The 24,375-nt window shown below is 40.0% G+C and overlaps 1 protein-coding gene across 4 annotated transcripts in view; it reads left to right on the forward strand.

The window, feature by feature from the left end:
* LOC133648666 (1-phosphatidylinositol 4,5-bisphosphate phosphodiesterase beta-4-like) overlaps positions 1–24,375 on the forward strand; it is a 171,308-nt gene that overhangs the window by 24,309 nt on the left and 122,624 nt on the right. For 2 of the 4 annotated variants that reach the window (XM_062044960.1, XM_062044962.1), the window contains exons 1-2: positions 2,352–2,649; positions 15,167–15,216. The gene's annotated coding sequence lies outside the window, so the exon portion shown is untranslated. Of the gene's footprint in view, positions 1–2,350; positions 2,650–15,166; positions 15,217–24,375 lie in introns of those variants that run through there. The other 2 variants (XM_062044961.1, XM_062044963.1) reach the window with 2 other exon arrangements.

The following is a 24,375-nucleotide window of genomic DNA, read 5'->3' on the forward strand; positions in this document are numbered from 1 at the left end:
GAGTACATTGTGAATAAATTGAGAACAGGAAGTGAACAAAAAAGTTTAGCAAATGTTATGTAAAAGAAAGGGGGTAGGATTAAATAAGCTCTGCTTCTTCCTACTCCTTTTCGAACATGTTGAAAAGAGAAACTGGAAATTGTGATGTATCATGTTGTATGCTCTCATGTTCGAAATAAACTCAAACTCAAACCGCAGCCGCCGCGTCAACCAGTTTTTGTTACAGGATACGCACTCAGAACTCAGATAAAAAGTGAAACTCTTACGAAACTCTTACTATTACTATATTTTTCACGTAAATTTGCATTATTCTTGTAATATTTATTTAGTTTTTATTGTTGTAAAATGACAATTGATAATCTTCTGCTTTTCTCATATTTTTTTTTCTTGGCCATTTACTTTGTAACAGTTTGTGCAACCCGTTTTATCTCGTAAAGTCACGTATTCTAGCAAATTGATGAGATGTCCGTGCTATCGTCTTGTAATATTGCCAGATGTCAAATGAACACCACCGTGTTTTCCTTTGTAGATGTGCAACATTACGCTTGTACTAAGGACAAGCGGTAGAAAATGGATGGATGACTTATTCTCAAAACGTCAATTTCCCTTCTCGTGTTATGACATTTTTTCCCCCAAAATGTTACTACTTTGTTTTTGAAAATCATTGATTTTATTCTCGCATTTCTGCACCATCATTTTTGTAAAACGACACATTGTTTCTCTCATTGTACGTATTCCTATAAAAAAAATAAAAATTCTTCACAACATTTTTTTCATAGTCCATCCATCCATCCATCTTCTTCCGCTTATCCGAGGTCGGGTCGCGGGGGCAGCAGCCTAAGCAGGGAAACCCAGACTTCCCTCTTTTTTCATAATATCACTCGTAAATGTACTTCATTTTTGTAGTAGTTATTTTCCCTTTTTTGTCGTAAAATGCCAAGTTTGTTCTTGTGATAGATTGACATCGTTCTAATAGTGCAACATTCTCATAAAATGTTTTTTTTCTTAATTCATGCCTTCTTTTAAAACGTTTTCTTTGTCTTTGTCTTAATAAAACATTTTTCATAATGTAATTATCTTTTACTTACCTTTTTGCAACGTTATTCAACAAGACGGATCGTCTTTACGGGAATTTCAATTCGGTATGTGACGTTAAATACGTAGGCGCGAAAAGAAAAGAAAAAACAGGCTTATTCTTCTGTGGTGTTTGATTATCCGCAACCGTTTGTGTTACCACCCTCTACAGGACGTAAATGGAACGGCAAGTCAAGGGGGCAAAATCATATTTGCTGTTTTCATTGATTGTTATTGCTTTTGTGCAGCGAGGGTGTGTTGACTATGAACACATGGAGGGGGCGAGGGGGCGGTGTTAAGCCTCTATCGATGCATGACGGCCGCAGCAGTCAGCTGTTAGACAGGCACGGAGGAGCTGGGTGTGCGTCTGCTAGATCAGTGTTTTTCAACCTTTTTTGAGCGAAGGCACATTTTTTGCGTTGAAAAAATCCAGAGGCACACCACCAGCAGAAATCATAAATTCAGTTGACAATAAAAAGTCGTTGTCGCAATTATTGAATATGACTTTAAAGCATAACCAAGCATGCATCAATATAGCTCTTGTCTCAAAGTAGGTGTACTGTCACCACCTGTCACATCCCACTCTGACTTATTTGGACTTTTTTGCTGTTTTCCTGTGTGTAGTGTTTTAGTTCTTGTCTTGCGCTCCTATTTTGGTGGCTTTTTCTCTTTTTTTGGTATTTTCCTGTAGCAGTTTCATTTCTTCCTTTTGAGCGATATTTCCCACATCTACTTTGTTTTTGCAATCAAGACTATTTCAGTTGTTTTTATCCTTCTTTGTAGGGACATTGTTGATTGTCATGTCATGTTCGGATGTACTTTGTGGACGCCGTCTTTGCTCCACAGTAAGTCTTTGCTGTCGTCCAGCATTCTGTTTTTGTTTACTTTTTAGCCAGTTCAGTTTTAGTTTTGTTCTGCATAGCCTTCCCTAAGCTTCAATGCCTTTTCTTAAGGGCACTTACCTTTTCTTTATTTTTGGTTTCCGACATTTACAAAGCAATTAGCTACCGGCTGCCACCTACTGATATGGAAGAGTATTACACAGTTACTCTGCTGAGCTCTAGACAGCACCGACACTCAACAACAACACATCATTTGCAGACTATAATTACTGGTTTGCAAAAAATATTTTTAACCCGAATAGGTGAAATTACATAATCTCCCACGGCACACCAGACTGTATCTCACGGCACACTAGTGTGCCACGGCACAGTGGTTGAAAAACACTGTGCTAGATGACTCACTCTCTCTCTCTACACACACACACACACACACACACACACACACTCTACACACACTTTAAGGCACACGTGTGTATGTTCGTGTGCGCGCAGGGCAACAAGAGGAGCGCTTCCTGGTCGGACGGGCCGCTTAGTCTCCACTGGAGAGCGAGAGCTGCAGGAGCACCACCGGCACTGCACGGAGTAGAGACGCCGAGGAGGAGATACCATCAGCGGGGTACCGCGGAGAGGAGACACGCAAGGAGAGAGGAGAAGTAGACTCTGCTCAGCATCATTACTTTCTCTTCCCCTCATCGGTTCAAAGAGGATTCTCCTTCTCCTGCTGTCAAATCACGTAAGAACAAGCTAGCTGCATTTCTAACCTCTTTTTACTGCTGTTTGTTTTTGCTCCATTGTGTCACACTCATGCCAAACTGCTGCTTTTTTTTTGTTTGAAGACAAACACTCCCATCACACACATGCATGTATAAACAATATAGCTTAGTAGCCGTTGCTAGCTAGCTAGGGAGCTAGCCATTTGAGAGAGAGCTTCTTTGCACATGACAACACTGCTGCAGAAGTGTGTGTGTGTGTGTTGGGCTTTAGATGCAAAGAGATTATTGATGTTTCCACCAATGGAGGGTGGTGTTGGTAGAGAGGCAACCAGGACACCGCTAGCTGGAGCGGGACAGAAGCAGCCTGCAGCCGAGCAATGACAGTCAAGTCAGCATGCAAGGAAGGGTGATTTTCTATCCATCCATCCATATTTGTGTTTATATTGTCTCCTCTATTGTGTGTGCGTTGTCTTTGTGCCTCTCAATTATTGTTGATGCAGCCCTGCATGCATCTGACACATGAAATGTGCCATTGGTAGTAGCTCATTGAGCATACAAAACTACAATAATATATCATACACATATGTATACAACAGTGACGTGACAGATACTGTTGGATTTTTTTTTCTTTTCTTTTTTTTTTTTTTTTACTTAAATTCATATGTGCAGCTCTAATCATTGTTGATTTAGGTTGCATGTTAGAATAACGGGGGAAAAGTGAATAATTCGCTTTCATAAAAACGTTATCATAATGATATTATGATATAATAAATGGGTCCAAAAATTATTTTATAAAGTTGTTATCAAATACTTTTTGGTCCCATTTGCTTTTAACAAAATAAATTAAGTATTGTGCACTGTTGGCGTTAACACACTTTTTTGTGTCATTCTACGCATTGAAATTAGAAAGGACGCACATGTCCGGAAGTCCGCGGGTCCCCGGCATGCAGTTGTTGTTTTTTTACCGACCCTGCCTTCTCCGGGTCAAAACTCCAGTTTACTTGTTTTTTTTTAATCAATTATCTTCATATTCTCTACCGCTCGCTAGTGTTACCATATCTGAGTTATTGTGTAGAAATATGGGGAAATAACTACAAAATTACACTTCTTTCATTAACGGTGTTACAAAAAAGATCAGTTAGAATAATACAAAGCAAACTATAATCTGCTACCCAAGAATATAGAACAATCCTTCTCAAAAAAGAGGAGAAATATAATCTTAGAGAAAAATTTAATTTAAAACATTTTTATGTACGTACAACGCTTAAGACCTTCAGTATATCTTTATGTGGAATTAAATTATGGAATGGATTGAGCAAAGCAATGAAATAATGTACTAATCTGATCCACTTCAAGAAACTCTTCAAACTTAAAATGTTTACAAAGTACAAAGAAGAAGAACCATGATAAACATTCTGAATTTATTTCATCCATCCATCCGTTCATTTTCAAAATAATCTTACTCATCTCACCAAATGAAATGTAACTTACTTCACAGAGTATTTTTTATTTATTTATTTTTATTGTGATTACTTATGGAGTATATTGTGAATAAATTGAGAACAGGAAGTGAACAAATGTGTTAGCAACTCTTATGTAAAAGAAAAGGAGTAGGATTGCTCTGCTTCTTCCTACTCCTTTTCGAACATGTTGAAAAGAGAAACTGGAAATTGTGATGTATCATGTTGTATGCATGCATGTTCAAAATAAACTCAAACTCTATTATCGGTTTTCGCCGTTGTTTTGTTTTGTTTATATTTGCCGAGTCAAATTTCCGTCCCTGTTTATTGCGTTTTTATTGGTCGACTTCAAAGAAATGAACTTTCTGGTACAATTTCTTATTTACATCCATCCATCGTCCCGTTCGGGGTCGCGGGGGGTGCTGGAGCCTATCTCAGCTGCCTTCAGGCGGAAGGCGGGGTACACCCTGGATAAGTCGCCATCTCATCACAGGGCCAACAAAGATAGTATGCATAAAAAATTTTTTTCTTTTGTATTATTTTTTTAATTAATTTAGTAACGTTTATGACAACCTTTTTCCAAAACACAATGTAGAATGTGAGATATAACAGGATAATGCATACATTTCATTCCAAGCAATAAAACAGTATTTTTCATCGGACAAAAAACTCCCCCAAATGCTGGCTTACTCTAATAAAAATGCCATGTTCGTTATAAATACATTAAAAAAAAAAAAAAAAAGGCTGGCTTCCGCTGGAGAGACATATGTCTGCTAGCTTGAGCGCCCCCACTTCTCCCAGTGTGGCGAGTCAGAGTACTGCAGAGGCATTGAACTGCAAGTAGACAATATATCACCCCCTACTGTGAGGCAGAGGTACTTGCTGCCGCATGGCCTGCCTTTTCTCTGCGGCAACAAGCACGCGCCCTCGCACGCACATGCTCAATACACTGTGTGTAGCCGTGGAGGCACCACCTGTGTCTGCCTCACTTCTCGTCTGCCGCGTTATTTTAAACAATTTCCGCGATTTTGACCATGAAAATGATCAAAATATACAGGAACCACACCAAAATCACATGTAAAGCATAGACCTTAAAGAGAAATATAAAAATGTATTTTATTTTATTACTTTGTTTTTGAACATCTCATGGTTAAGCCTTTTAACACCCCCCCCCCCACCCCCACCCCCCCTGGTGGCAAGGTGAGGCACTGCCTCACTTGCCTCCCCTGACAACATGTCCCTGGTATACAAAAGTATTATGAGTATAAAGTTTAAATGTTGTGGGATTTAAGTAAGTAAGTGCATTTTCTTTTCACATAGAGCGCTTACAAAGTGCTTAGCATGGCTAAATGTCATGAGAAGACGGTTGGAAATGTATCAATTACTGCCATATTTTAACAAGATAAGTAAAATACTCCGATTTGTTTGTTGTTCGAGCCAAAATATTCAGAGGAAAAAGTTGTAATGTGATAATAATCAAGTTTTGAATTTGATGAAAAACATGATAGCTAAAGCCACGACGAACAAATCGAAAATCCGAATGTTGCAAGAATGTAAGAAAGTAGAAATAGTACACCAATGAGTCATAAAATGTACCAAAAGGTCATTTTTGAGTGATGATTTGATGAAACCGCAATAAGGCAACAAAGTCGTAAAGATGCAAGAAAAAAACTTTTATATTGGCAGGGGAAAAAAGCAAATATTATATTGTAATATCACATATAAATAAATGTCATACTTTTTTGTGACGAAAAAGGGTAATTTGACCAGAATAATGTTCTAGTATTACATATACAAAATATACGATGTTAGAGGAAAACACTCTATTCTAGAGAAAAACAATAATAATGCCATATAATGTGAGGGGAGAAAATATATATATATATATATATATATATATATATATATATATAAAGGTTATAAGTGTTTTTCATTCATTAAAATATGACAGCCTGATATTAGACATTTATGATTGTATGGAAATATGCACACTCGCATATTGAATTCATCACAGAATAATGTTCTAGTATTACATATACAAAATATACGATGTTAGAGGAAAACACCTCTAACATTATGCACACTCGCATATTGAATTCATCACTTTATTCTGGAACAAAATATATATTTTGAGAATTGATAATTCACAAAATGAAGCCTTTTATTTGTCTACTTTTATGGTGCTGCATGCTGAGGGTGTAACATGTCAGCAGAAGTGTTTCTCAGCATGATGAATGTTTGATCAATGCAGCCAGCAGAGGAAGTCTTCTTTATTTGTTCAGCGTAATAACCTCCAGTCAAGTTGCTGGGCTTATTTGCTCTGTACACCTCTCCACATACAGTACGTACATGCAGCACCTTCTAGAAAATTCTCACTTGACCAGGCAGTTTCACATACATACATTACAGATATTGTCAGTCATACTTGCCAACCTTGAGACCTCCAAATTCGGGAGATTTGGGGGGTGGGGCGCGGAGTTAAGGGGGAGGAGTATATTCATAGCTAGAATTCACTGAAATTCAAGTATTTCTTATATATATATATATATATATATATATATATATATATATATATATATATATATATATATATATATATATATATATATATATATAAAGAAATACTTGACTTTCAGTGAATTCTAGCTATATATAAATATGTATTTTATTATATGTATATATACATATAAATAAAATAAATACTTGAATTTCAGTGTTCATTTATACACACGTAACACTCCTCTCTACTCATTGTTGTATTTGAAAGTGCAATGCTTTGCAGCCTGTAGCACAGCCTTTGAAGGAGCATAGGTATGGGCAGTGTAATATTCTGGGTTGGAGTCAATAACCAGGCGAGGTGATGAAGTTACGTCTCTTTACTTCATACTTTTTACGTTGTATTGCGTACCCTGACGGCAAGTGTGGGAGTCGGTTCTGAAGTATGAAGTAAAGAGCGGACGTTACGAGAGGCTGTCCTCACTCAGGTCCGCCAGGAAATTGGGAGAAATTCAGGAGAATGGTTGTCCCGGGAGATTTTTGGAAGAGGCACTGAAATTCGGGAGTCTCACGGAAAATTCGGGGGGGTTGGCAAGTATGTAGCATACGTTTTTTTGACAAACTTGTAGCATCAGCTGGAGCGAACTGTTCTTCTTGTAACATCTGCACACAAGGTTTGCTAGAAAAGTACATCCTTATTTTACAGCCGAACATTCCCTTCTCCACAGCGAAGATAAAAAAAATTAAAAAATGTTGCATCATAACAACAATTTTGTTACCTTAAAAAGTCCTCTAATCTCAGAAATGGTATGAAATTGTCTTTCACATCACAACACAAAGCTACCTAAATGAATAGATGTCCTTCTATCACTTTTTCTTCAAACTACACCTGCAAACATCAGCTTTACAGATGCCACGTCTTCTCAACAGAATGTGGTTAAGTTATTTCAAGATAAGTCGCTGAGGCATTCAACTGAGTCTCTTTGACTATACAACAGAATCTGTGAGTGTTCTGGACTCCTGTTTCCATGTTTACTGAGCAGAGTTATGCTGTCACAGTGCGGTTGAGGCTCTAAGCAAACTTCTGTAAATGCTTTTAATTATTAGCTGGGTGTTTACTTAACTACACTGCTAACAGGAAGCAGAAATTTACATGTATTTCTTAAAATAATATCCTCATGGGAAGGAGCGTCGTCTGCAGTTGACATTTATGTTTTGCATCGCACGGCTATTTTTTCAGAACACAAACACATTCCCAATGCAAAGGACGCTGCGTCTGAGGAGGAGTGCATTTTTTAAAGGCCTACTGAAATGAATTTTTTTTATTCAAACAGGTATAGCAGATCCATTCTATGTGTCATACTTGATCATTTTGCGATATTGCCATATTTTTGCTGAAAGGATTTAGTATAGAACAACGCCGATAAAGTTCGCAACTTTTGGTCTCTGATAAAAAAAAGCCTTGCCCCTACCGGAAGTAGCGTGATGTTGTCAGTTGTTCACTTCCTCATATTTTCCTATTGTTTTCAACGCAGCTAGAGCTATTCGGACCGAGAAAGCGACGATTACCCCATTAATTTGAGCGAGGATGAAAGATTCGTGGATGAGGAACGTTAGAGTGACGGACTAGAATGCAGTGAAATACGTATCTTTTTTCGCTCTGACCGTAACTTAGGTACAAGCTGGCTCATTGGATTCCACACTCTCTTTTTTCTATTGTGGATCACGGATTTGTATTTTAAACCACCTCGGATACTATATCCTCTTGAAAATGAGAGTCGAGAACGCGAAATGGACATTCACAGTGACTTTTATCTCCACGACAATACATCGACGAAGCTCTTTAGCTACTGAGCTAACGTGATAGCATCTGTCTCAAATGCAGATAGAAACAAAATAAATAAATCCCTGACTGGAAGGATAGACAGAAGATCAACAATACTATTAAACCATGTACATGTAACTACACAGTTAATAATTCTCAGCCTGGCAAAGCTTAACAATGCTGTTGCTAACGACGCTAAGGCAAACTTAGTAACCGGACCTCACAGAGCTATGATAAAAACATTAGCGCTCCACCTACGCCAGCCAGCCCTCATCTGCTCATCAACACCCGTGCTCACCTGCGTTCCAGCGATCGACGGCGCGACGAAGGACTTCACTCCAACACAGATGCGGTTGGCGGCTAGCATCGGCTGGCGCGTCTGCTATCCAAGTAAGTCCTTCTTGTTGTGTTGCTACAGCCAGCCGCTAATACACTGATCCCACCTACAACTTTCTGCTTTGTAATCTCCATTGTTCATTAAACAAATTGCAAAAGATTCACCAACACAGATGTCCAGAATACTGTGGAATTATGAAATGAAAACAGAGCTTTTTGTATTGGCTTCAATGGGGAAGCCATACCTCTGTTCTCCTGGCTACGTCACGCGCATACGTCATCCTCCAAAGGCGTTTACAACCGGAAGTTTAGCGGGACATTTTAAATTGCACTTTATAAGTTAACCCGGCCGTATTGGCATATGTTGCAATGTTAAGATTTCATCATTGATATATAAACTATCAGACTGCGTGGTCGGCAGTAGTGGGTTTCAGTAGGCCTTTAAACTTTAATTATGATATAAAGAGCATTAGAAAGGAAAACACATTGTCTTTGTCCACATGGTCAATTATAAATAAGTATATTGCACAACACAGCAGCAGCAAAACCTATGTTGTAATTGAAGCTGTGAGCAGCGTTGAATGGGCCCCCGGTCCACCGCAGGGTTTACGCGACTCGGTGGGCACGCATGGCGCTTGCAGTCACGTCCTTCCCGATGCGCTCACCCACCACCAAAAATTTCAGGAATCTCAGCGCATGTATAATGATGTTATGACGGTTATAATTTTCCACCACAAGGGGGCAACAATAGCTCCGCAGTAGTCATGCAGTTGCGTTCCACACAACACCCTAACCCACCAACAAACATTTCAGGAAGATCGGAGTATGTTTAAGGACGTTTTGACTGTTATAATTTTCAACCACAAAGTGGCAATGTTGGCACCATAGCATTGATGCGGTTGCATCTCACTTAATACGCCAACCCATTATCAAACACTTTGGGAACAATGGAGCATGTACTGTATAAGGTATTTATGACTGTTATGACTTTACACCACAAGGGGGCGATAAAAGCGCTGCAGTCGTTATGTAGTTGCATTCCACCCAATACCCCAACCCATTATCAAAACATTTAGGAAGATAGGAGCATGTGGAAGGAAACTTTGACTGCTATAATTTTCCACCACAAGGGAGCGATACACCGACTCAAAAATTTCAGGAAGATCGCAGCATGTGAAAGGAAGTTAAAGTGAAGTGAATAATATTTGATATACCGCTTTTTCTCTAGTGACTCAAAGCGTTTTACATAGTGAAACCCAATATCTAAGTTACATTTAAACCAGTGTGGGTGGCACAGGGAGCAGGTGGGTAAAGTGTCTTGCCCAAGGACACAACGGCAGTGATTAGGATGGCAGAAGCTGGGGGTTAATTTATGACTGTTGTAATTTTTGACCAAAAGTGGACAATATTGGCACCACTGCAGTGACGCGGTTGCAATCCACCCAATATTCCGACTCACCATTAAAAATTTCAGGAAGATCGGAGCATGTATAAAGAAGATATGAATGTTATAGTTTTTCCCTACAAGGGAGAAATATTGGCGCCACTGCAGTGACACGGTTGCATCCCACCAATTATTCCGACTCACCATCAAAAATTTCAGGAAGATTGGAGCATGTGTAAGGAAGATATGAATGTTATAGTTTTCCAGTAGTAGTCATACAGTTGCGTCCCACCCAAAACCCCAGCCCACCATCGAAAAATTCCAGAAGATAGAAGCATGTGAAAGGAAGTTATGACTGTTATACAAGCTTTTTACATTTGAAAATTTTGTAAATTTTAGCACACTAAAATTGTTTTTTAAATATATAACTAATCATGTCTCTAGTCTGGCTGTCAGACGTCAAGGCTCTCGCAGGCTTAACACCAGATCCTCAGTCAGTGGGGACTGTGTGGTTCCTAAGTTAAGAACATCTTTTGGACAATCCACCTTTTCCTCTAACGGAGCCAGACTGTGGAACACTCTTTCCACTCAACTAAAACTGCAAACCGACCTAAACAACTTCACCAGACGTTTGGGACTGTGGCAGAAATCAGATTAAAGTTGTACACATTGTTAATGTCCATCCAAAATGTATTGTGAATTTTATTCATTTATATTTTGTAACATTTTATTGCATATTCTATACCCTATGAGCATCCTGTGGACAGATGTTGATAATTAGCATTTTCTTGCTATAACACTTAAGGCAGTGCATCTGGTTTGTCCAATGTAACTGTTATGTCCATATCAAATAAATAAATACTTTTCCACCCCAACGGGGTATATTGGCACCACTGCAGTGATGCAATTGCATCCCACCCATTACCGTGATCCACCATTACAAATTCTGGAAGATTGGAGCATATGGAAAGAAGTTATGAATGTTACAATTTTCACCAGAAGGAGGTGATGGTTGTGTCGATATTAATGTCAAGTCATGATCAAACCCCAACCTTAAAGCCTCATGTGAGTTTGGAGGAAGATCCGATCAGCCAAAGTGAAGTAAAGACAGTTTGGCGGTTGATGGCGAGGTACAGTTTTTGCCACCAGTCTCACTACGAATAGCTAGGCCACTTCAGGTTGACATCATCATCATTTGTACCAATTAGGATCAAGATTTGAACTTGTGGCGCTGAGTTGTTAACGTTTTGCGGCAACCTTCAGATCAACGTTTGGCTCCATGCCACATCCACGTGCTATGGCGTAGATATTTATTCACAATTTATTATAGCCCTTTAGTTTGGTACATACTTGCCAACCCTCCCGTTTTTAGCGGGAGACTCCCGGTATTCAGCGCCTCTCCCGATAACCTCCCGGCAGAAATTTTCTCCCGACCAACTCCCGGTATTTAGCCGGAGCTAGAGGTCACGCCCCCTCCAGCTCAATGCGGACCTGAGTGGGGACAGCCTGTTCTCACGTCCGCTTTCCCACAATATAAACAGCTTGCCTGCCCAATAACGTCATAACATCTACGGCTTTTAGAGAGTAGAGTGCACAACTGCGCACACAACAAGGAGACGAAGCAGAAGAACGAGGAAGTTACAGACATGGCGACGCCGTCGACAAGCAAGATGAAGAAATACGCTTGCAAGTTCCAAAACGAATGGAAACAAGAATTTCAGTTCACCCAGGACAGTTCGAAGGGGAAGGTGTATGTATGTTGCCTGTACATTTTGTAGAACAGACTTCTCCATTGAACACGGTGGCCGAAATGATATACTCAGACATGAACGGAGAAGTTAAACAGGACAATGCTGCCATTTACTGGATAGCCTCCGGAACACTGAAATTCAAGTATTTATTTTATTTATATGTATAATAAAAAAAAAAAAAATATATATATATATATATATATATATATATATATATATATATATATATATATATATATATATATATATATATTAGGGATGTCCGATAATATCGTTTTTTTTATTATCTGTATCGTTTTTATTTTTTTTGTTTTTTTTTATTTTTATTAAATCAACATAAAAAACACAAGATACACTTACAATTAGTGCACCAACCCAAAAAACCTCCCTCCCCCCATTTCTTTCTGTTATCAATATTCGGGTTCCTACATTGTATATCATGGCGTAGTGGGTAGAGCGCCCGTGTCAGAAACCTGAGGGTTGCAGGTTCGCTCCCCGCCTCTTACCATGCCGTTGTGTCCTTGGGCAGGACACTTCACCCTTGCCCCCGGTGCCGCTCACACCGGTGAATGAATGTTGAATGAATGATAGGTGGTGGTCGGAGGGGCCGTAGGCGCAAATTGGCAGCCACGCTTCCGTCAGTCTACCCCAGGGCAGCTGTGGCTACGAAAGTAGCTTACCACCACCAGGTGTGAATGAATGATGGGTTTTTAAAAAATGTAAAGTGACTTTGGGTACTTAGAAAAGCGCTATATAAATCCCAGTTATTATTATTATTATTATTAATATATATCAATACAGTCTGCAAGGGATACAGTCTGTAAGCACACATGATTGTGCGTGCTGCTGGTCCACTAATAGTACTAACCTTTAACAGTTAATTTGACTCATTTTCATTAATTACTAGTTTCTATGTAACTGTTTTTATATTGTTTTACTTTCTTTTTTATTCAAGAAAATGTTTTTAATTTAGTTATCTTATTTTTTTTTTTTTTTTAAAAAGTACCTTATCTTCACCATACATGGTTGTCCAAATTAGGCATAATAATGTGTTAATTCCACGACTGCATATATCGGTTGATATCGGTATCGGTTGATATCGGTATCTGTAATTAAAGAGTTGGACAATATCGGAATATCGGATATCGGCAAAAAGCCATTATCGGACATCCCTAATATATATATATATATATATATATATATATATATATATATATATATATATATATATATATATATATATATATATATATAGCTAGAATTCACTGAAAGTCAAGTATTTCATATATATATATATATATATATATATATATATATATATATATATATATATATATATATATATATATATATATATATATATATATATATATATATATATATATATATTTATATATGAAATACTTGAGTTGGTGAATTCTAGCTGTAAATATACTATCCTCTTAACCACGCCCCCTGCCCCAACCACGCCCCCCCCCCCCCCCCCACACACACACACACCCCCCACACACACCCCCACACCTCCCGATATCGGAGGTCTCAAGGTTGGCAAGTATGGTTTAGTATCTGTGTCAAATCGTCTGATGTGATGTAATGACAATTTGATTGGAGATGGCGTGGAGCGGTTTTTGCTGCCAGGGTCCACCCACTACAAATGGATACGAATATGTACCGACCCATACAACACTTTAGGGTGTCTTCATAATCATTTCTACCAAGAAGGATCAAGATCTGAATTTGTGGAGCTGATTTATTAATGTTTGGTGTTTTGTGGCAAAATATTCAGAGCAATATTTTGCGCCATGCCCACATCTTATGGCGTTTAAAAAATGTGTTTTCGAAATTTATCATCACTTCTTTGTGTAGTATCTGTAATTTTAACTGCAACTCATGTGGCCGAGGTCCCTGGGAGAAGTTCGTTAAAGTACGACCTCTTTTTTTCGGCAAAAAATGGCAGATTAAAACCAAGATGGCCGACCATTTTGTTAGTTTTCAGGTATGGGTTCTTGATACTTTTATGTGCATCCCGTCATGATACACGTTTACTGTGATTTTCGTGTCAATACGTGAAACTGAAATCATATACTGAAATTTTAAAGGTGACAATAGAGAGCCAATTTTGAAATTTCATGGATATTCGTGACCCCCAAAATATAACATTTTTCGCCAGACCTGCTGCGCCTGCGAAATATGGGGATTTTTCGTGCATGTTAAGGGCCTCAAAAAGGTGTCCAAAGGTATAGAAAAAAAAAATGTAAATAGGGCTCATGCAATGTTCTGCATGGCCCCTGCGGGGCTTGCTCCGTGGCTTGGGCTCCTCACTAGCATTAAAGGAGCAAACTGCATTGTCAGCATTAATAGCATTGGTGAGTTGATTGTAAAAAAAAGTGTCTAAGGTTAGTATAACGCGCATGGGCTGAGTAGTGCCATTTTAAATCTCCTGGATGCTGACCACTCATCATACTTCAAATGCAGTTACTGCCATCTTATAAAGTCAAATTTAGTAGTATATTCTCGCTTCGGGTGCGAGTGGTCCAAAGTTCGTTTCCTGGACGAGCCTCCAACAAATATGTTACGACCTTTGGTTCAGAACGTATTTATGAAAAACACAGAGAAGACGAAAAGTCCAAAACAACAGATTTTATTTTAATATTGACCACAACATTTTTTTTTCCGTGTCAAAAGAAATGGAAAGATATGATAAGCCGACCCGAACAAACAAAATAATCTGAGGTGAGCAAGCTGACTTGTTACCACACCGCTATCCCTAACAATCATAAGAAAGAACCAATCCTTATTCATAAACTAAATCCCTCATGCGGCAAACATGACAACACGTCCCCACCAGGAAAATACAAAATTCTGTAGAGGTTGTAAATGTCTCTTCTGGAGAACGTACTGGTGCCAAAACCTCAGTTGGTCCTCAGTTTAATGTACAGTATGTGGAAAGATAGCGAGCACATCTGAAGCCACATTTTGTTTGTCATTGCCGAGACGTTTCTCCGTCGGCGCTCCCGTCTCCAGTTCCATCCAGTCTGGACAGCGCTCGCTTCCTCCTCCTGGCTGCGTGTCACAAGAGGGTACTCCAGGCCTCGCAGTGCTAGCTGATAAGCCACAACGCGGACACCAAGTTGACTTTGCTTATTTATGTCCTGTTTTCCTGGACAGTGACTCCCCCCTCCTCCTACTTGTGCTTTCGACTGTAAAGCAGCCAAATAAGTCCAGATTTGTGCGATGCATGAATTTCTCTCCCTCCTTACCGTATGTCCTTTTTTGTCTCTGCAGGCTGGACGAGACATGAGCTTATCCCACTGAGCATAATTGATGCACAACTGGTGAGTTGGGAAGCTTTTTTTTTTCTTTTTTTTTTAACTTCTCATGTTGTTTTAATTGCTGTAGTTGTTGTCAATGTTTCTTTCCTGAGCATCTGGCCCACCACTGAATGTTAATCACTGTGCACAATGTACAGTCTGTCAACCATATGACCTCTCGCAGCATGGAGGCCTACTTGACATGTTATGTCATCAGAATGCATCAACAAAGTAGGGAGTGTCCTAACTTTTTCCTCCGAGGGTCCCATAGTGAAAAAACAAAGGACTCGGGGGTCATTGTAATGTTTATTTTTCTGAAAGACGAAAACCAATCCAATGTATATAAGCTAATAAGTTTGCATTAGGGATAAACAATCTATTTTTTTAATGCTGATACCGATAACTTCCTGCTTCTCAAGGCCATTACTGATCATATCAGTGACGTGCGGTGAGGTTCATGGCTGGTGAGGCACTGACTTCATCACAGTCAGATTTACAAACATATGAACCCTAAAGAGTATCTTATTCACCATTTGATTATAATAATAATACCTGGGATTTATATAGCGCTTTTCTAAGTACCCAAAGTCTCTTTACATGTTAAAAACCCATCATTCATTCACACCTGGTGGTGGTAAGCTACTTTCGTAGCCACAGCTGCCCTGGGGTAGTCTGATTGGCAGCAGTTAACGGGTTATGTTTAAAAGCTCATACCAGCATTCTTCCCTGCTTGGCACTCAGCATCAAGGGTTGGAATTGGGGGTTAAATCACCAAAAATTATTCCCGGGCGCGGCGCCGCTGCTGCCCACTGCTCCCCTCACCTCCCAGGGGGTGATCAAGGGATGGGTCAAATGCAGAGGACAAATTTCACCACACTTAGTGTGTGTGTGACAATCATTGGTACTTTAACTTAACTTTAACTTTACACATACAAACTGTAGCACACAAAAAAGCACATTTAATTAAAAAAAAAACGTTATTATGGTCTTACCTTTACTTATAAATGAAGTCCATGCGCCGCTGTTGTGCTGGATTAATGCACTCCCGTCGTAGAATGCACCCACTGACGGGAGTGTTATATCAACTAAAGCCCACACTTAAACTTTCCACGTGCAAGATTGAATCTATTTAAAAAAGTTATTTAATAAGAAGCCAAAAAGTGCAAAAACAATAATGTTCGTGTTGGAGGAGTTGTGAATGAATGAAATATGAAATCCGTGCTGCAGTCTGCAGGTGTACCTAATGTTGTGGGCCTGCGGTCATTCACAACTCCTCCAACATGAACATTATTGTTTTTGCACTTTTTGGCTTCTTATTAAATAACTTTTTTAAATAGTGTAACCGAGGGTTTATAAATGTCACCTATACTGTATGAAACTGCAAAATAATAAACACGGAGGCTCCAGTTTACACGAGGACCACTTTATTTACCTTCTTTCAAAAACCTCCGCTCCACTCCGTGTCATCACTTCCGCTCTTAGCGCCTTCAAAATAAGAGCGCAAGGCATATACTGTATAACAGCGTGTAACATGAATTAACATCACAAAGAGGAAAGCCCGTTTTCTACGGTGGGGGTGCATTAACCGGCACAAGGAGGCGGGATTACTGCGAGGCGAGCCTCAGCCAGTGTGTCTTCGCAGCAGTTTTATGATTGCTCAGCACAAGAAATACGTTACACACATACAGTTGTTGACAAAATACACTCTACATTATATACCTCAGCTAACTAAACTATGGAAATGTGTAATCTCGTTCATATAGCAATACGGTCTCACTGCACGGCAGGCCAGCAGTTAACCGAGTCATTGCGCAATCCATGTTGAGTCTCAACGCAGTGACGTGCCTCAACTGGCTGCTGATCACCGCAAGTCTCTTCTCAGTATTTGAACGGCAAATGTGAAAATTCAGCAATTTTAAATAAAAATAATCTAAAACTGTTGAAGTTAAATGGAAAATAACTTTATAGTATAATCACTGGATACATATAACAATTTAATAAATTTTTTTTTTTTTTTTTACATTTTTTTTCTTTCCATGATGGCAGGTGAGGCCCTGCCTCACCTGCCTCTAGTGACTGCACGTCACTGGATCATATATATATAGGGGTGTGACAAGATCTCACGAGATTAAAACGTGACAATATTGCATGTTCAGAGAAAAGCTATCTTGCAGAAAGAACGCCGTCAGAAGTTTTTTTTTAAATAGTCAGAAGCATAACTGTCTGACCGTGCACAAGGGATTTGAACCACACATTAAGTGCTTTGCGAGCTGCGTACATTAAGAACTGAGAGGTAGCGTAACAAATATAGCAAGTCTTGGCGTTCCAGGCATGCATGGCATAGGAGACATGCAGCTGCTCTTCTTTTGAGTTCCACAGCCACAGTGTACTGTACCGTTTGTCTATGGCCATGTATACACTAAGTCATTTAACCCCTTAAACAAATAATTATTTAGCCTAAACCCTGTTTCAGCCACACTAAATCAGCGTTGAATTTTTACACGGGTAAGTGCGCCGTGTAATTCTTGAATCTCCGTCACTCAGCTTTGTATGGACTCATTGATCGTTACAAACTGAGTTCGGAGAGGAAGTGACGCCAGAAAGACCCCGCCCACACAGGAAGTGACGCCAGAAAGACAGCACTCCACACAGAAAGAGACATCAGAAATAACGCGCCACAGTCAGCTTTATAACAAAGATGGAGGCGGATCATCCAGACATGCCCGTGTTTCTCCTTCTTCTACATGTACAGGCGCTTTTGGAGCTCACAAATCAATACCTTAAGAGAAGGCAACGGGTGATTGTAGCTATTTCGGATACAACACTTCTCAGACGCCAAGAGAACTTTCCAAATGTCCGGGTCAGCTGTGAGTCTATTTACCGAAAAACTCTGTCCCTTCCTCCCGTGGATGTGATACAGCCAGTGTGTGACTATAAATATCGCTTTATGGATGTGACTCTGAAATGGCCAGGCAGCGTGCATGATGGCCGCATCTTCGCGAACTTCGCCATTAGCGCGCAGCTGAAAGATGGAACCACCCCCTCGTGTCCCAAGCAACTGCTGGAAGATGAAGATTCCTTGTTTTTCGTTTGGGTGACCCAGCTTATCCCCTGACATTATATCTCACGAAAGAATACCCCAATGGTACAGTCAACCCACAACAACAAGACTTTGGGTATTCTCTGTCTAGATTAATTGTTGTAAAATGTTCTTTATCGCATTGTCTAAATTCTCATGTCGATTAAAGATTTGATTAATTTATGTCTCAGGTGTGATTCACTATAATAGGGCCCCACAGCACACTGGATTCTAGTTAATTGAAATACCACAACACTGGATATTGTTAAAAGGAGATACCCTTTCATTTAAAAACTTGCACACAAAACACAGCAAACAAATGTAAAATGTACAGCAAACGATTTAAAATATAGCTCTTTTAAATAACATCACAGTGAAGTAAAGTCATCTCCACTGGGGAGATTGGAGCAGATGGACGATCAGGTGTTTAATTTATTTATTTATTTTTTCTGTGCATGCGTACTAGGTCGCGTTGCGCCGGCAAACGAAGGGGGACGGGGGTCTTAAACGGTGGCATTGTTGTGTGTGGACACGGATAAGGTTAGGTGTGATTTACCCTGGATAACCTTATCTAGGGTATCCAGAGTTTACCTGTCGCCACTTGTCCAGGGTGTACCCCGCCTTCCGCCCGATTGTAGCTGAGATAGGCTCCAGCGACCCCCCACGACCCCAAAAGGGACAAGCGGTAGAAAATGGATGGATGAATGGAACCTTATCCGGCTTAGTGTAAACAGGGCCTAAGTTGCAGCAAACCACACATGGAAGTGTACGACAGGCTTACAGCACGTAGGAGAAAAGGAGTGCTTGATTTTCTAATGCGTAATCTTGCCTTAGTGGACCGTTTTTAAAAAATATTTACTTTTTCTATCTTATTGCCTATTTTTTTATGTTATCATATTCATCAGTGATGTCATAACTTCTCATATTGGTCCGGTATTTATCATGCACCCCTAGTATGTATTTAAAACAGCCTGCATCTCAGCTTTGGGTCATGGGTGACAAAGCAGTACTAGTTTACCACATGACTTTAATTTTTTGTGGTGGTGGGTTGCGGGTGGGTAGATGGCGTCATCGTCTTATTTGCATGATTGGCCAAGACGCGTGTGCATGTTATTTTTTCTTGAAGTTCATTTATTTAAAGACACATTTTTGTGTTGTTTTTTGTCCAACTGCCCTACCTCTAGTGGTCAATAATGTAATACTGTTTTACCACGGGTGTTCTTTAAATTTACTGTCGATCTGTCAGTTTGGTGAAACATGCATGTGTGTGTATATGGTGTTACTTTGCGGATTTTGTCAGGCCAAGGACCCCCAAACTGATAGAGGGATAGAGCAGGACCCTTACTTATACATCCTGTATAAAATTGTTTTTTAAATTAAACTGGTCCTAAGGTCCTGAGTTCAATCCCGGGCTCGGGATCTTTCTGTGTGGAGTTTGCATGTTCTCCATGTGACTGCGTGGGTTCCCTCCGGCTACTCTGGCTTCCTCCCACCACCAAAAACATGCACCTGGGGATAAGTGGATTGGCAACACTAAACTGGCCCTAGTGTGTGAATATGAGTGTGAATGTTGTCTGTCTATCTGTGTTGGCCCTGTGATGAGGTGGCGCCTTGTCCAGGGTGTACCCTGCCTACCGCCCGGATGCAGCTGAGATAGGCTCCAGCGACCCCGAAAGAGACAAGCGGTAGAAAATGGATGCATTGATGGATGGATGGTCCTAAAGTTACCTTGTTATTGTGCAAAACTTAAAATGCTCAAATACTTCAGTATAGCGCTGTTAATCGCTAGTTGGCAACTAGCACGCTAATTGCTAGCAAACAACCTAGGGCCGCTGTTCGCTAGCTAGGAACCAATGTCGTAATCGCTAGATGGCAACTAGGACCGGTAATTTCTAGGTGGCAAAGAGTGCGCTAATCGCTATCTGGCAACTAGGGCCACTAACTGCTAGTTGGCCACTAGTGCGCTAAAATAGGACGATCACGAATCACAAGAAATGCACATTGACGAAAACAATGACGAAATTAATTGACCGTTTAGTCGACAAATGAGGGGGCTAGGTGTACATCACGGCGTAGATCCAATGAGAACTAAGACACTGTTTGGATTTTTCACTGGAAAACAAGACTGTCAATTATAGGTATGTAACGATGAACGGTATTAATGATGACCGCGGCAAAACTTCCGACGGTTAGTGTTACCCTTTAAATTAAAATGATTGAAAAAACGATATTTATAACTGCACTTTGATAAACTCACAGACTGACTGGTGCCAGCTTGTTAGCTTAAATGCTAACATGTAAACAAAAGACATACGCCCTTCCGCGTTAAAAACAACGTAACCCAATTTAATCTTATGGAAACACATTACTGCTTGAGCAACTCGGCTATTCAATTGTGTACATTTAACATACAAGCTTTGCTCTCTGCACGGAATTATGATGCTGGATCTTTCTTGAGAGGAAAAGAGACAAGGTGTTTTATGGTGCGTTCAAGTACCGCTGAACAGAGTAGGACAACCCCGGCCAGAAGTAATACATCCATCCATCCATCCATCCATTTTCTACCGCTTATTCCCTTCGGGGTCGCGGGGGGCGCTGGAGCCTATCTCAGCTACAATCGGGCGGGAGGCAGGGTACACCCTGGACAAGTCGCCACCTCATCACAGGGCCAACACAGATAGACAAACAATATTCACACTCACATTCACACACTAGGGCCAATTTAGTGTTGCCAATCAACCTATCCCCAGGTGCATGTCTTTGGAGGTGGGAGGAAGCCGGAGTACCCGGAGGGAACCCACGCAGTCACGGGGAGAACATGCAAACTCCACACAGAAAGATCCCGAGGCCGTTACATAATTATAGAATATTTTATTTGTTACACACTTTTCATTTAAATAAATCTTGAAGTGCTACAGTACAAACCAATATTTACAGTACAACGCAACATGTTTAGCAATTACAACAGATAAAACACTAAGACTAAAACACTTCAGTGAAGCATAAGAAACACAAATCATGCAAAATAGTGGATTTTCTAACTGTGTGTGTATTTATTTTAGTTATGCTTAAAATTTGTTTTAAGTACTTTCAAAATCGGCATGACAATGTTAACCGTGATAATTTTGATTTTGTTACATCCCTACTGTATTGTTAAACACTTCAATACAATATGTCTTCAACACCTTGGAAAAAAGAGAACACATGGACACACTTCACCTTTGCTGCGGTAGACAACAAGACATGTTGTAAACCCTGTGGCTTGATTTTCTCTGTTAAAAATACAACCAACTTGAAGTGCCCTCTGCAGGCTAAACAACCAGACCTCTACAGAACAGTAAGTAGCCCAAAGCTAATACTTCAAAATTACTTATACTGTACTGAATTACTGTTAAAGACGGTAGAGCACGAGCAAGACCGCTTAATGTACCCCTACTTTTGTTGTACATTATGGGGGAGCTTGTCTGCCAATTTAATTAGGACGATACCCGTACTCTACACTATTCGATTTCCTCGGCACATTGTTCAGTTAATTGCGCAACTTGACAACACACACAGGAAGACAGGTTTGTGAGATTTATATATACATTCCAGATTCATAACATTAGTTATTTTTTAATTTTTTTACAGTGGCCAGTGGCCAAGACGCCAATTGTGCACACTCAATGTAGTTATATACATAATAGAGTATAACTAGTTTGTTACTTCATATGACCATTTTAGTCATATGCTTAATTTCAGCTAAAATAATAACACTGTAAGGTTAGTGTGAAATGTACTGACTGATATATTCATAGAGTGCATGTCTTGTTGTGAATTTAGTTTTTGAGATGCTCTGCAATAACCTTGATAATTGTAGTTTCAAGACAATTACAAAGATGCGTTATCCGTTATACTTTGTATTTTAGTCGACACATTTTTGTGTAATTTTAGTCCACTAAAATGTTGAGGAATATAGTCGACCAAAACTAAATTAGTTTAGATAAATAAATAAATGATAAATGGGTTGTACTTGTATAGCGCTTTTCTACCTTCAAGGTACTCAAAGCGCTTTGACAGTATTTCCACATTTACCCATTCACACACACATTCACACACTGATGGCAGGAGCTGCCATGAAAGGCGCTAACCAGCAGCCATCAGAGGCAAAGGGTGAAGTGTCTTGCTCAAGGACACAACGGACGTGACTAGGAAGGTAGAAGGTGGGAATTGAACCCCAGTAACCAGCAACACTCCGATTGCTGGCACAGCCACTCTACCAACTTCGCCACGCCGAGGTCTGGTTGACTCCGATATGACTAAAACTAAAATACATTTTTGTCAAAAGACTATGACTAAAACTACATTAAAAACTGCTGTCAAATTGAACACTGATGGTGCATTGGCAGGTGTCGGCGTAGATGCCAACTCTCCTGACATTACGGGGTATTTCAAAAGCAACAATGATTCCTTCTGTATTTACAGGCTGCTTCGCGTGTCCTCACTTCTCCATGCTGCTGTATATTGTGAATTCATGTGCGCACTCAGTGCATCATTGGTTTGCAGTACGTAATCTGCAACAGATTATTTATTGAATATTTCCTATTGGTTCCAATCTGAACTGATTAGTTTTTCGCCATTTTTTTCCTCAAAATAGTGTTGCACAATAAACACTCGAAAAAGAACTGCACGCCTCCGCGTGTGCTTGCCTGCTGTTGTCTCCATACATTCAAGCTCTCCGTGTGCACACACTGGCTTCCCCCCGGCTCCACCCACTGTGGGGATACACGTGAACGCAATTTGCACTTCCAATTAAACTGTCGACCTTCGCTCCAGAATGCAAGACTCGCAAAGGATGGCGTCCCGTCCCATCCTATCCTCCCTCTGACGGAATAGTTATTACCACACCCACCAAGGCTTTCTACGCGGAATCGAAGTCAGCAAAAATAATGAGTGCATTTATCACACTGTCAATATTTTAGAAGGTAAATTACTAAAGGCCTTAGGTGTTTGTGGATTGCTACACTTAAAAAGGGAATATGTTTTTGTACCGCTTTAGTCGACCTACTGTATATCATAGTAGGTGTGTAACAGTACATGTACTGTATTCCTAATCGGCATATTAGAGATTTGTGATTATTGGAGAATGCTATTGCTTTGGTTTTGTGTTTTGTTCCGTTACTGTACCCAAAATGAACCAAACCAGGACGTCGATCGTTTTGTATCGACACTTGACATGTGATGATGGCTTACCGTGACACCCCTGTATCATATTTTTTCTTTGTGGTTGTCATAGAGACAGTTGTATTCGCTGTGCACTAAGGAGCTAATACATAAAATGGAGCAGGATACGTTCAGAACGTGAGCGGCGTCATCACATGACACATGACACGATCAGATGACTTAACAGGCAGCAGGAATGTTGCTGCCTTCTTTTTCACGGCCTCTGATTGTAGTGTGTGTGCGTGTGTACAGTATGCAGCAAGTACGAGATAATAGGTCCAAGTAATTATGTAACATTTATTCTGCGAGCCCCACCGACTTGATATGTAGAGCACAGCGCATTTCTACTTGTTTACTTCTGGACTGGCGTCATCCCACAGCTCCGAAGGAATGCCTGCTTTTATTCGGCATGAAAGATTTAATACAAACCTAATTTATGACCTTTATTTTTAATGGTGTTCTTCAAACTTTATTGCTCGTAAAACAAAAACAAAAATGAAACAGAGGACTGCGCTATCGGACGGGTGAGGATTATTAACAGACAAATGGACTTCCGACTGGTGCCAGATATTCCTCAACAAGCTGCTCTTCTCGCCTTCAAACAAACAATCTGGACTGTGCATATGTCGTAGACCCAGTAGGCTGCTGTCATAACAAACTTTAGAAACTGCTCACAATCGAAGTGTGTAGTACAATAAGGGCCTGGTCTACTAAAGTTTTGCATTTAGTAAAATAGGTGCAGACTTGAAAGAACAAGCAAAGCTGATCGACTAAACTTGTGTGCTGAGAATTGTCTCTTAAATGAGCAAAATAGCGAGTACAATCCATTTAGCATGTCTATTTTTATGTATATGCAGAATACATAATGATTATCAGAAGGCCCACAATACTGGGAGGAGATG

Source organism: Entelurus aequoreus, linkage group LG04 (assembly GCF_033978785.1).
Source record: "Entelurus aequoreus isolate RoL-2023_Sb linkage group LG04, RoL_Eaeq_v1.1, whole genome shotgun sequence".
Lineage (NCBI taxonomy): Eukaryota > Metazoa > Chordata > Actinopteri > Syngnathiformes > Syngnathidae > Entelurus > Entelurus aequoreus.